The sequence below is a fragment of the Saccostrea echinata genome, unplaced genomic scaffold (genome assembly GCF_033153115.1).
Source record: "Saccostrea echinata isolate AGI-Se365-2 ecotype Australia unplaced genomic scaffold, CSIRO_AGI_Sech_v1 ptg000016l, whole genome shotgun sequence".
NCBI classification, from domain to species: domain Eukaryota; kingdom Metazoa; phylum Mollusca; class Bivalvia; order Ostreida; family Ostreidae; genus Saccostrea; species Saccostrea echinata.
Genome location: NW_026889765.1, coordinates 10,075,350 through 10,090,807, shown reverse-complemented (window position 1 = coordinate 10,090,807; position 15,458 = coordinate 10,075,350). Strand labels below are relative to the sequence as shown.

Sequence of the window (15,458 nt, the reverse complement as noted above, 5' to 3'; positions counted from 1 at the left end):
CATTCAGCTAATCACAGAATTTCCTCCTTAATGTGATGTCCTTCAGGCCTTTGAATTCACTTTCTACAGGTTTGTATGCTTCCAGGGGCACAGTTTTCTTGCTTGGCATTCTAAGGAAAGAAATTATAAAGCACTTTTGCATGTAACCCGAGAAAGATGAACCACTAAGGTCTTTGCTTGAGGATTTTGTTTTCTTTTTGTTATTGGTGGTTTAGTTGGAATTTGCCAGTGGTTCTGTGAAAGAAACCATAAAATTTAGTTTTTCTCTTTTTAATCATAAATATTAAAAACCCATATTCTTGATTTTTAAAATTTATACATGATTCCCAGGGAAAACGAGAAATGACAGATATTCTGTGTCTATATAGCTATTCAAGTTCCTTAACACCACGTCGTATGACGTCATAGTTAATAGGGCAAATCCAATACTGTCTCTTGTAATGCAAATACACAACTGTTCTAAAGGAATGCTCCTAAGAAATCTTTAGTTGCCAACTTAATTATACAATATCTTAATGAAATGTGACTAATTCAAAGATATATTAAAGATTGTGTTTTAAGTTTTAGTATTTTATTTTCCTGCAGGGAAATATTTTGATCCTGTAGGAATTTTGTTTCCTTTAGGAAAGTTTAATCTCCCCTAGGAAAACGTATTCCTGAAGGATTTGCCAAATTCCATTAGAATTTTTCAGAATCCTGTAGGATTTCATGTAAATCCCTAGGGAATTTCTTTATTCCTGTAGGATATTTTTTCTTCCAAGGGTTTTTTTTTAATTCGAAGGTGAGTCTCTCATGTGAAAAAGGTAGTTTTGAAGTCTATACATCATAGTCTATTGGATTACATCTTTGAATTTCTTGAAAAGTGAATGTTTGGCGGGCGCCGATTTGCCACTTTGGAAGTGACAGATTTATCCGACACAGTGTTTTATGTTTGAATGTGCACAGGGTAAGGTCCTACGGCGCAAGATAAAAAAATCAGGGTTTCATTGTAGCATACACGAGTATTATTTCGAAATAAAAGTTTGAAATAGATAAGGCTCGTACATGCTGTATATGGTAGATCTCGATGCGTTTACTATGACATTGAACATATTTTGTGTAATGTAATAAAGATCTGGTTGTCCTTCTCATAGGTCTCTGCTTCTTTGACTTATCATACTGATCATAGATTGATTGATTTTACGTCTTATTCGAGAATCTTTCACTCATATAGAGACGTCACCATAAACCGGTGAAGAGCATCAATTTCTGACCTTTACTCGGCACTCAGGGCCTTTGAGCAGTGAGGGATCTTTATCGTGCCAACGCCTGCCGTGACACGGGGCCTCGGTTTTTGAGGCCTCATCCAAAGGACCCGCAACTTTCACTTCAAAGTGCCGAGCGCATGCATATGGCGAAGGAACAGTTGCGACCTAATTTTATCGACTTAGGACTGTCGCGGCCGAGATTCGAACTCACGACCTTCCAATCACGGAGCGAGCTACCGTGAACGGTTTTGACTTATGATGAAGCCTTTACTTAATTTTTAATGTTTATTGTGATCAGATTTGGTCTTTTTAAAAGCGTTTTGAAGATTTAGATCATCAATAGAGGGAACTTGTACGATGCGACCCAACAGGAAAACGATCGAAACAATGGAAGTTTATTTTTTGTGTAGAACGTCATCAAGAAGTGGTGTAATAATGTACCTTAAAGCAAATTTGGGCATCAACAAGGGACATCCAATAAATTGTTCCATTGCTATAACTGTATTATATTTTATTTGATCATTAGGATAAAAGTATTCAACCCCATATGAGTTTAAACGCTTCTTATATTTCCCTTGATTGAAGTTTTATGAATCTATTTTGTTTTCTTTTTCCTATATTTTGTATAACTTTAATATTATTGTAAAATTCCACGAGGTACCATAATATGCATGTAAATATAAGAACTTTCTACCTATAATTTCTTTTAAAGATTAATGAGCTTTGATTAGAATAACAATTAATGTTCTGTACAGGAGAGGGGATAACAAATATTGCTTCATACATGTAGTTTTATTACATACAGTTTAAAAAAGGTAGGATTCTCTAAAAGACTACAAAACATTAATTTTTTAAAACTATTTGAGTGGTTGTAAACAACTCAAGCCTTGTTTAATACATGCATATGCATTTAATTACAGTTTGATGGAAGATGAGCATTTTCAAGAAGTTTGTTTTAAGGGCGACAGAATGCATATATTTAGCTGTAATATAGATCAACAGTTCATACATGTACATTCCTTTACTAGACGCTGAAATGAATAATACATTATATCTGTCTGTTTCCCATAGGTACTAAATCAATATACCAGAAAAAAAACCGTTAACCTCAACTTGCAAAATACATGAAAATACAATGTTTTTACAAAAGTCATTAGTCTGATGTTCAGAGAATAATAACATAATATCCTGGACAAAATAATTATGTTTCGGACAGTTTTAATTTGCATAATGAAATACAACTGTAATCAGGTATCGAGTGCTTTTGTTTTGGGTTTTATTAAATTTTTTTAACAGTAATTATATCTTATAATTGAGTATCATGGTATACATAAAAACTGAAAAAACGAACGTTAATATATATATATATATATATATATATATATATATATATATATATATATATATATATATATATATATATATATATATATATATAATTCAAAAGTAGTTAAAAGATGATGTCACACAGTAAAAATAATCATAAAAGAAAAAGAAAATGCACAGTTTCCAAATTTCATTTAACACAAGTGCTTTCTGGATTTAACAATCCTTTTTCAGGTGTACATACTTTGAACTGATTTGTTTTGCTTGGTCAAGCAAACTGATCAAGCAAAACAAACTTGACCATCCACTATAGAACTTGTAAAATATTCAAACGAGATTGTTGATAGAATGAAATATATAAATTACATATTATTAATTTGTGTTGATAATGAGTTCCATTTTTTTTTTTTTGAAAAAGCAGCTGTCAATGATATCAAAAGGCCTGGACTTTAATTTATCGTGGGGAATGATTGTATATAAAGTTGAAAAGTGGTTATTATGCTATTGATGTTGGTAAAATTTTGAGATTTCAAAATTTCCAAAAGGTCCTTGGAATTTTTCCACATCTGATTTACATCACTTCTCGAATATATTGTTGATAGAACTGATATGGCTTTACCTATATCTTTACCTAGCTGGTCCTTTTTCATTGAAGCTCTCCTAAAAATATATTTGTGAAAAAGCTTATTTCCACTTAATTTTAGAGAGTGTCTATGGGATATCCAGCAATACTGGGCCCAAGATCCATTGACGATCGAATTGCAATAATCGGTGCCGGTGTAACGACGAAAAGTGACCCCCGTAGAATATTGACCGGGGGTCATTTTTCTACGTAGAAATTTGACCCCCTGGTCAATATTCTACGTAGAGAAATGACCCCCTTTTTTGTAGAAATTATGGCCCGGGGGTCATTTTCCTCCGTGTGGGTTGTAGAAAAATGACCCCGTAGAATAATGACCCCGTGTCTTTTTTTAATACAAAAAAAACTGGTTTTGGTAGGAATATTCTTGTTAGGCAAATACATAGGGGTAAAATCACGCAGCCTAAAAGCTTTAAAGTTTAAGTAACAAAAGGTTACACTATATACATTACATGTACATCAATAATACAAGATGTTTTATCCCATTAAAGAAAATCAAATAACTATAGACTATTATGCTGTTTGATGAGTATAAGAGCAAAAATACACGTGTTCTTAGATTTGTTTTATCAAATTTTATATATTAAAAAAAAAGTTTCCAGAGTCGTCATTTAAAAAAAAAAACAAGATTATTTACTTATCTGGTGTCAGAGAGAGAAATTTATATATGAATAAAAATGCATGGTTTCTGTGTATAATTGTAATGATCCTCTTTAAATTTTACTCTGCGTAAATAATGTAAAAAAAAGAATGAAAATAAAGTCTCAAGGTTTTTTTTCTGAAGTAACAAGAAAGATTAATGTTTTCGAACCCTACCCAAATAAATCTGCGTGAAAAAAAAATGGACAATTGTTAAGAAAATTGGATTTCATATATATCTTTGACTTTCTGGTAAAAAAAACTTCTAATAAAAATATAAGGAAGATTAAATTTGTGTAAAAATAACAGAAAGGACTAAATCAAAATTCCTCTGATATTTGATCTCAGAGACACAAAAAATGGTTAGCTCAAAATCTTTACCAATGTCTTTTGTCGTTTGCTAGTGTCAACAAAGCCTATAAACAATATGAGGCTTTTTACATAAAAAAAAAAAATTAATTAATAAAAGAGGTGTTTGGTATACTAAGAATTGACACAAGTTTATACACAGTAGTACGTATTTCCCCTTTTTAGTTACATGTAATAATTTTTACCAATAGAAAAAAACCAATGTTGCGTTATGAAAAACCTTCTCTGCCTAATTTACATATTATTTTTTCCCTAAGTATGATTGGCAATATTAGCACAATTGAAGTTGCGTTTGCAAGACTACATACAACGGTGCCAAAAATATTGTTCAAGTACGTGATTCGTGTCAGGGTATCTATAGTGGTAAGTTTTGAGGGAGTGGGTAACGAGGATGTAACCCACTCTTTAGATTTGCTAGCCTATAGAAAAAAAAACTAGCCATGTCTTTCCTATGCACAAATTAAGCGATCTTGCTGTGTGATACGAGGTTTTAAAAATATAAGAGTTTTTAGGATAAAAGTAAACAAAAATCTTTTTTCTTACATTAAAAATCCTACTTATGAGGAGTTACATAATGCATATGTGCATGATGATGTAGATTATGCATGTATCTATAAAATGATCAAGGAAGGGGAGTATATTGCCAGTATTTCTATCACAATCTAAGGGCATGCCCTAACAAAAATTTACTATAGTAAACTATACGAGTAGTTAACTATAGTGTACTATTATTAACTGTAGTAAATACTCTGATTAAGTATGAAACTTTGTTTGGAACTTTTTTGAGATTTCAAAGCTGAAACTTTCTTAAATTGATATCAGTAATGTAAATTTTTGGGATGATATGTTAATGAACAAGAAATACGAGGGGTAATCAAAAAGTCGGCGAAATATGGTACACTGTAACTGAATGCCCACTGAATGGCCACTGTAAGGTCACTGAAAAGTTCCTTTCCAGTGACTTTTCGGTTGTCTTTCAGTTACCATTCAATCGACTGAATGACAGATACATTTCAGTGGCCTTTCAGTTATCTTTCAGTTGTATCTTTTTCTTGAATAATCGGCTTATTTTTTAACTTAGAAATTTTATTTCACGTTTTCTTATGAAAATGGATCTGCCCATGAGCGAATCACGTGATCCAAGCGTTCATGTGACATGCTCCGTAGCGTTCTGTTCACAGAAATTAAAAGATTTTTCCGAGTTTTATATTTTTTACCATGCAAGTTATTTTTTATAACAAGAATAGCCCATTTGTCACAAATAGGATTGGTGGATTAGGATATCTTTTCCATGCAGAATGAGCATAGTGATCATCACAACCCGACTCTTTTGTATTGGGGTGCGTCGTTTATCCATTGTGGATAAAGTATGGGCGCCTTCTTTTTATCATATATAATTATATCATTGTTAGGATATTCAACTATTTTTCTTACTGTAATTTGGCGATCTTTCGTTACAGATTGCTCCACTAAGGACACATCTCTCCCCAAGCTTGTTTTGACTGGGCACCAGAACAAACATCATTTTTACCACCTCCCTTCCTTCACTAACACAATCAATCCAATTAATGATTGAACTTCTGCCATGTCTTTTTGTATTCATAAATCGTGTACAAATTATTACATGCTACTGAAAAGGAATTTCTAAGATAAACTTTGAAGCCGTTCTTTGATCAAGTAAGGCTGAGTCAACCATTTTTTGTCACGTCATCTATATATTGAGTCATTTTTATATTGTGACGTCCAAACGTGAAGCAAATATCTACTATTTATAGAACATGTTTATGAATAAATGTGTGCCAAATTTCATTTTGATCTGAACTGTGGTCTTGTAAATAACGAGATAGAACTTTTTGATAACCCCTCGTAGTTCCCTAAAATTAAAAAAAAAGTGCACATATAAATTTAAGAACATAAAATATCACAATCATATATATAAAAAAATACTTTGATTTACTATAGTAAAAACTTTGATACTGCATTAAACTATAGTTAACTTTGGTAAACTATAGGTTTTTTTTGTTAGAAACTATCAGTGTTTTTCATATAGCGATCCTGATACAAACAATATATATATAGTGTTTCATAGTTAACGTTATTTAGATACATTCGTTTTTCTCCTACAATAGAGATAATATAATTCTACAGACAATAATTGTAAGTACACAAATTACAGGGGAAACAAAAAAATCTATGAGCCAGTGCTTTCTAGTGATACCCCACCCGGACAGACAGACGGACAAGATTTGTACCGAAATGAATATCACTGTATAGCATGCCAAACCAAAGAGTGTATTAAAATTTCAAGCATCTGCGATGAGTTTTTGCAGAGAAAACTGCAACAAAAAAAATGTTTCGGACAGACAGACACAAACGCTCACCCCGCACACACAACAGAGAGATTCGCAGGGTACAATGTATATACCCCCATTTCCTTCGAAGCGGGGATATTAATATTCATGTAATAAATAAGGATAAATGAACCTAAAAGGGGGAAAAAGATATTACATGATATCAAAAATGAAGCAGCAATTACAGTTAATGATAGCATTTCCATATTGGCGCTATTGGACGCTTCATATGCCGTGCTTTCTCTTGTTTTTTCCTTGTCTAAAAATAATAATACAATACGTTTTTTGTTTCAATGCAATCGTTTATTCAAAAACTGATACATGTAAAAGCTTGGGTGGAGGCAGGTTGAAAGCGGGCACAAATTTTAAGCTAGAAGTATGGGGCCACAAACTTGTCCTTTAAATAGTTCCCGATAACATCCATTCCATACAGGTTTATCGTTGTCAGAAATATATCATGTCATTTATTGAACAAAACCTGTGAGAAAAAAAAAAACAAGAAAAAAAAAACAAAACGGATTATATATATATATATATATATATATATATATATATATATATATATATATATATATATATATATATATATATATATATATATATATATATATATATATATATATATATATATATATGTGTGTGTGTGTGTGTGTGTGTGTGTGTGTGAGGGTGTGTGTGTGTGTGTGAGGGTGTGTGTGAGAGGGTGTGTGTGTGAATTATGAATTTATGCTCCATAATAATGTATACTCAATGGGATGCAAGCAAAAATAACCATACCATATACATTGTATATCATGCTAGTATTGAGAAGTGGCGTTAAGGAGGGGAAGGTACTTTGCTCCTCCTCCAATATACATTTGAAAAAAAAAACCAGGAGACTCTAGGCCTTCACCGAGCCTCCCCAACATCGGATTAATGCATTTCACTCTTCATTTCTAAAGGTTTAATTATAAAATATAGTGAAAAAGTAGGGGGTCAGATTTCTATGGGGGTCATTTTTCAACGTGTGTGGAGTCGTAGAATTACCGGCCTGGAAGGGTTTTCTACGGTCGAAAAATGACCCTACTTGCGGTAGAAAATTGACCTGGGGGTCATTCTTCTACGGAGAAATTTGATCCCCCGGTCAATATTCTACGGGGGTCATTTTTCGTCGTTACACCGGAATTAGCGGAGTACATATGGCCTCACTGCTTAAGGTACGTGGATGACCACGTTCATCTTCCAATCCTTAAAAAATATTTAAAAATTCACACTCAGTTATTGGCTACACTTCGTTTTTTTTATTGTTTTGTTGATATTTATTGTTGATATCCATATTTCACAGGAACGTGGTTATAAAAATATCAAAATTTTTGAACAAAGACAAGAAGTTGGAGGAAAAGCTTATTCACGATTTTACCGAGGCGTATGGGTAGAGTTCGGCCCTGCTGCCATGAGCGACGATCAGATTGTCAATTTATTGGAGAGATATAATGTTGGATTCACAGTCGTTTCCAAAAGTCCCAAAGCACTTTGGCAGAATGATTACGGTGAATGCAAATAATCTTTTATTGATGTTAGGAGTGCACATTAACTTACTAGTAATTTTTCGCAGGATGATTATTGATTTCATTTTCAAGTGATGTTAAATATTTTAAAAATGCATAAACCTTAGAATGCCTGTACATGTGTATGCAATATTACTACAATTCAGTAAAAGTCCTATTTCATATCCACTTTGAGGGACATCCTGATTCAGTTATCAGGGGAAGCGACACCACAAGCAGCACTCCGCAGTATCCTGGCCGCTGTAAAGAGGTACGATAGAATTCACCGCTGTTTATTTGGGAACTATTCTAGCGAACTCATGCCTCGACCAACACCCGAAGTTCTACAAGAAATTCAGGGAACTGTGCTAGATTCTTACGACGGAATGATATATTATTGCTGGAACCGATTTTTGAACTTGCTCTGTCGGGAAACGGCTACGGATTTCTCAACGAAACCTCAGCTATATATGCTCTATCTTTCGTTCCCCCCGGATTAATAAAAAGTGCTTTTAATCCTGAATTAGGGATATGGCTTCTCCGTGGTGGGTTTCAGAGACTTGTGTCTGAGATAGCCAATCGAAACAAATTAGAAATACAGTTCGGCTCTAGAATTAAAAGCATCCAAAGAAAAATGGGGCCATCGGGAATTTACATCACATATGCACCAAAGAAGGGTCCAAATATTTTGACGGAGCGTTTTGATTTTTTGATTCTTTCGCCAGCGATGAATTCTTTGTTTAATGTTGTTGATTTCAATCCAAAGGAACTGAGTATTTTTAGTACTCTGGTGAATGCTAACGTTGTTGCGACTTTGATCGAGTCTGATAATGTAAGGCGTGGCCGTGATCCACATAACGAATATACCACGAGTATAGGGCCACCATTTTCTGTCGTGGGTGGTATAAATTATTATCAAGCCAAAAATAACATCACTGGTGATGCCCATCGTCTTGGAATTCGAGAAAATGGTCCGGATGGGATGCCACAGGAAACTGTTATGTACCAACAAACCGGCTTTGAAAATCCTTGGGCAAAGGATATAGACTTAATAATTCAGTCAAAATTATTTGCACATTTAAGACTTTTTAATAACTAATCCAAGAATTTTAAAACAAATTAAGTGGGGATATTATTTTCCCAGGTTCCGACCCCGCGAGGCCGGTCGTGGGTATATTTGGGATATTTTAGATATGCAGGGAGAGTTCAATACGTGGTACATAGGTTCCTCTGCATACTTTGACAGCATGGAGAGCGTGGTAGAATATAATCTTCTTTTGATAAAAATAGCAGGTCTGTAAGAAATGCATGCTTCTGTGAGACTTCTAAGATGAATGACTTTTAAAATTAGTTTTCAAGTGCCACTATACCTATACATGTATTTAAAATGGTAAAACTTCACTAATCAATCTACATTACTTAGTAATTACTTATAGTCATTGGGCAATCGTACTGTAAACCAGATTAAATAATCAACTACGTTTTGGGTGCATTACAAATTACAACCAAATTTGTAATCCAAACCTCTTTAGAAAAAATAGTAAGAAGGAGTTGGTTAACGTTGGACATTCTTCAGCTTTATTTATGTCTTTAATAATGCTTTTACAGCACGCGACATTCCAGTTCCCCCACAGTTATTTCAATTCTTAAATTTAAATGATAAGTATATTTTAACTATAAAATTTTATCTATTGAAATATAGGAGATATAATCTTCTAAGCTTATCCACAGAAATAAACAATAATCAACAAAGTGATACTAAATGATGCGTGTTAAGTTATTCCCAATAGATATTGAAAAGGCGACTGTTGAAATAGATCTTTTTAAAAGTAAAATCATCAAATTAAAAAAGGAAAGTAGGGAAAGAAAACAGTATATTTAGAGTCCTATATGTAAATTTAGTCTAATATTTTATAATTCTAATATATTTCTTTGATTTGATCAGACAATAATTAGCCATTAAAATTCAGTAGAATAAATATTTGTTAAATTTAATTTTCTAAAGATATCCGAACCCCTTCTAACCACATACGGAATAACATGAATCAAAACTGCATAACCATTTTTTTTTTGTAATGGATACATACGGAAAAAAATTAAATCAAATCTGCACTTGGCTCATTAAAATGTCGACTTATTTTTATATATCGAGAGAGAGAGAGAGAACGTCAGATCCATCAATATGTTGGTCAACCACAAAATTAATGCCTATTACAGGGCCCATTGCAGGTTGTAAGTGTAATGTATATGTACGGCAGTTTATGCATAAAAATGACCATATATGACAACTCAGAATTGGGGAAGAGCATGACCAATGTCTGTACAGCGATTTATGCATTTTCTTCTACGAGGTCTTATTCAAATCTTAAAAAGCATAGAACGTAAACAAAATGATAACCTCTTGAAGAATTTCAATCTATAAGCAAATATGTTCAGTAGTAAAACCGACCAAATTATGTTATTTCTAAAGTGTTATTTCTCAGGAAGTTCCCTGTGACGCATAAAGACAACTTTTAAGGCATAAATATGTTATTTTACTATCAAAGATCATCCACCATGAGATAGAACATAATCAGTGTTAAAATCAGCTTATTTAAAAAGGGAGTTAAAAAACGGTTATGATTTTACTTAATAAAGGAAGTTAAGTTACATATAATACCCATGTGTTTTCTGAAGTAGAAACCCATGTGTTTTCTGAAGTAGAAACATTTATGTTAGATATGGTGATTATTTCCTTGCGAGAGGCATGTGAGTTGATAATACTACTGCATTCTTTGGTGCCTTTGGCCTTTCATTTTTTTATAGTAACATCTTCGTAAATAATGAAAGTGTTTGTGTTATAAAGTTATTGCAAAACACATATAAAAAAAGAGCCTATGGAACACAACGCTCACCTAAACAACTTAAGCCCTGCTATTTAAAAAAAAAATAAAAGAATTTTCTTGTTTATATTCTTATGAAAAACTGTGGTTCTATATTATGACTCAATGGAGGTGTCTGATTCAACACATCCTGGGGATGCTTCAATTTGAATATGGGTGAATTCAAAAAAATGACCACCAAACTGAATTTTTTTGGCAAAATTCAACTACTTGTAACATATTTTTCACTTATATCATCATATTGCAAATGCATTCTAGTTTAAAATCCTGAAGTGGCAATAGAATAGACAATTGGATTAAAAAGTTTCAGAATTTTTATTAGAAAAATTTCTTTTGAAAAAAGAAATTATCATTACACCTTAAAAGACTTTCTAAAATACATAATCACAAGAAATTATAGTTTTTTATGCTTCAAAATGGTAAAAGGGGTATAAATGATTAAATCTAGACCTTGAATGAGTATCTTCTCTTGTACATGTGACAAAAAAATTGGCTTTTTGATTGTTATTTTACAATATTTTTTTAATTCTGGTTTGAAAAGTTTTAATATGAAAAAAATATGAAGCAATAGAATTCCCCAAAATTCACTTTTTTGTCCGTTCAAGTCAATTCTTTAAATCAAAGCCAAAAAAGAATTGTTTTATACGAGTTCTCTTACAAAAAATACTAGATTTTGAAGTGACCCTATGTTACATTATTGTGTTGCACTCCTGACATCTGATATGTATTTTATTTAACATTGTTTTAAAAATTATAACACACAATAACTCATTCTTACTTTGTAAATCAATTTGCCGTGTCAATATTTTTCATCGTTTACAGCAGGTTTTTCATATGTTGAAGACCTTAAAACATGATTATTTGCAAAGTGTAATATATATAAAATGTATTTAAAATATATGTGAAATGAGGAAAACTATTCCCTGAATTGACTGTAAAATTTCTGTAATTTGTTGATAGACATAGTGTTTTGAACATCAAATAGTATCAAGCATTTTTTTTTTCAACTTATTTTTTAGTAAAGATAATTAAAAAGCATCGGTAATTATGAAGCAGTTTTGTTGCACTCCTGACTGCAGTAAAGTTTAAAATTAAAACCATAGAACACAAAAATTCATAAAGTGTTGGCAACATCAAGTGGTAATGAAATTGTGCAATACTTATAGTTCAATACTTCATAATTAAAACAGATGAAAGTATTTAAAATTCGCATTTTATCTGGAATTATACCCTATTTTATGCCCAAAAACTAGCTTAAATGTATATTTAGAAGATAAAATATATTTTAAAGCATATTTTCCTTTAGAAGACAAACACAGTAACCCACCAGAGACATTCTACTCGTCATTTTTTCTTTATTTTTATTCTTAGTGGATGATTTATAATTCTAACATATTTGTTGCACTCCTGACCAAAAGCATTGGGGCCTTTAAAGTAGAATTGTGAACTGAAAATTACATAAGAACTTGTTCTGTTGTTTCAGTGAAGTTGAAGAGGAATTACTTGAATTTTATGACAATGTTTTAGTGTGTTTATTTTTAACGTTCATTAAAAAAATCACAAAAAGATAAAAACACATCTGAATTGTTAAATTGGAAAAAGGAAGGATTTTAATAATAAAACTGTCAATAATTTAGCATTAAATTATACAAAAAGATCCTTATTAATTAATGAATACTTCTAAGCATGAATAGAAGTCTTTTCGTCACACAACTTGAATCTTTTAAAAAATGTGTTGCACTCCTGACCATAGAAATATGGATCTGAAGCACAGACAGATCCTGTAATTGATAAATCTATTTGGTAAAAATGTTCTTTGTGTCTTTATTTTCCAAAATAAAAATCAGAAAATCATATAATGATAATAGTTTTTTCATGCTTGGGAGCAAAACATCAAATGTTGCACTCCTGACATTTTGGGGTATGCACATATACTTGACTCTCATTAATGCTGCTTGTGATTTATATAACATTTTTAAGTTTTTAAATGTATATCAGTTATTATTTTACACTTCCAAAATTCTTTTTTGTCTTAATTTTCTATCATAATTTTACAATTGATGTTTTTTTGGCAACACTACATTTTTTCTGTTGCACTCCTGACATGGTATAACATTTTTTTAAACATCAGCCATGACCACAACTTGATTAAACAAAAGTTATGACAGTCCACATTTAAAGCTCAATACTTTGAATATTATCAGGAAAGTCTTTATTTTCAACATGAAGCATTATTTTTTATTTCACAGATCTCCAAAAAATACTGAAATTTCAAAATGTCACAAAAAGGTGTTGCACTCCTGACAATTTTAGCATCATTTTTGGGCATAACCTTTTTGTTAATTGAGATATCAACAAGATATTTGGCAGGTATTTAGACACTATCTAAAGACATATGCTGAGACATAGAAATCTATTTTCATTGCCTGTATTTTTAGTGTGGGTTGATAAATATGCATTTGGTCATTTTTTTTGAATTCACCCATATAACTAACATGGCCTTGTAGTTATGGAGAGGAAATCCTTCATCATGAAAAACGCTCGCTTCGTGATCGGGAGGTCGTGAGTTCGAATCTCGGCAGCGACTGACCTAAGTCGATAAAAAAAAAAAGGTAGCAACTGTTCCTTCGCCATGCGCTCGGCACTTTGAAGTGACAGTTGTGGGTCCTTCGGATGAGACCTTAAAAACTGAGGCAGGCGTTGGCACAATAAAGATCCCTCACTGCTCAATGGCCCTGAGTGCCGAGTAAAGGTCAAAATTTGAAGCCATTCACCGGTATATGGTGACGTCTCTATATGAGTGAAAAATTCTCGAATGGACGTAAAACAACATACAATATTAATCAATCAATCAATATGAAATATTTTCACCAAAGGAGCGAACATAGCTTGCAGAAAGCCTATAGCTTCAGATACACTGAATATAAAAATCATGACTTGTTCAATTTGTGAATTTAATATTTAAAGTAAAGTTCATATTATTGAAATTTACGAAATTATGATAAACAATACTTTTCTGAGGAATATTTTCTAGGCAAACTTTATTCTTTTATTAAAAAATAATATGGTTTTCGTGGGGTTCGAACCCTAGCAATAAAAATTCTGAATATCAATTTCTTTCGAGACTTGCACGCTAACCACTAACTATAGACTACATCATGTGTGTGATATGACCCTTGACTTAATGGACTTCGAGTATTTTTCGTAAAGATGCGAATGTTATGTCATAAAAGTATATTTTTAAGGTATATTGGGTCTTTGCTCCCTATTTATATATTCCAATGTGAAACTTTGTTCCCCGAATGTGTTTTATTCTACCCATTGGGACCATGATTTAAAGAATTTAGAATCAATCTTTATCAAGAAGCCTTCGCAATATAAGTTTCATCTTTTAAGGATAAGATGTTTTGAGATGATATTTTTAAATTTCTTATTTATTCCCATGTAAAACTTTATTCCTAGATTGGGGCCCCTCCCTTCCCCAAGGTTCATAATTGGAACAAATTAGAATCTACACTTTGTCAGGAAGCTTACATATAAACTTCATTTCTTGAGATGGCTCTTGAGATGATTTTGAAGAAATTTTCCAATAAGATATATATTCAAATTTAAACATTGATGTCCCTTTTGTTTCCCCATTAAACGACTGGAGGCCATGATTTGAACAATTGGGATTCTTCATTATATCTGGAAGCTTTCACTCAAGTTTCGTCTTTTTTGACACAGTGGTGCTTGAGAGGATTACTCCAATATATTTCAAAGTACAAATTTGATGTCCTATTGTGGCCCCATCCTACCTTCAGGGACCATTTGATCAATTTAGAATCTGCAGTACAATAGGAAGCTTTCACAAAAACTTAACTTTTTCTGGTCCTGTGGTTCTTCTTCAGAAGATTTTTTTTTTAAATTACTCCACCCCATTTTTGCTTTTTCTTGATTTTCTCTTCATGAAAAGGGGTTTGGCCCTTCGTTTGAACAATTTAGAATTTCTTTTACCCAAAGTTGCCTTGTACCAACCATGTTAAATGTATCTCAGTGGTTCTCAAGGAATCGAAAACTGAAAAGTTTACAGACGGACGGACAGCTAGACAGACGGAGATAGACAGATGCACCCCGGACAACGATCAGAAAATCTCACTTGAGCTTTCAGTTCAGGGAGCTAAAAACAAGCGTTTTAATTTGCTAATGCTTGAAAGCTAGTAATATCTTGTTCCAGTCACTCTAACGTGAAAACTTCAGCTGGGACAAAATTGCACGGATTTGCGGATACACTAATAAGAAAGTAAACAGTCTTTCAGTTCCATCGTTTTAGATGCATCACAATCATGTGTTATTCAACAATGCACTGGAGTATGTTCTACTTCTTCTTCAGGGGAAGGTTTCTCATATGGCTCAGATGGGTCATGATTCCACAGAAATTGTGGTTTCTTTGATGTTCAGCTTAAAGTTTCCTTTAGTAAATAACAAAAATACACGTG

The 15,458-nt window shown here is 32.5% G+C and overlaps 1 pseudogene; it reads left to right on the top strand.

Moving 5' to 3' along the window:
- The first annotated feature begins 3,286 nt into the window (after positions 1-3,286).
- On the top strand, positions 3,287-9,399 carry LOC133188135 (uncharacterized; annotated as a pseudogene).
- The last annotated feature ends 6,059 nt before the right edge of the window (positions 9,400-15,458 follow it).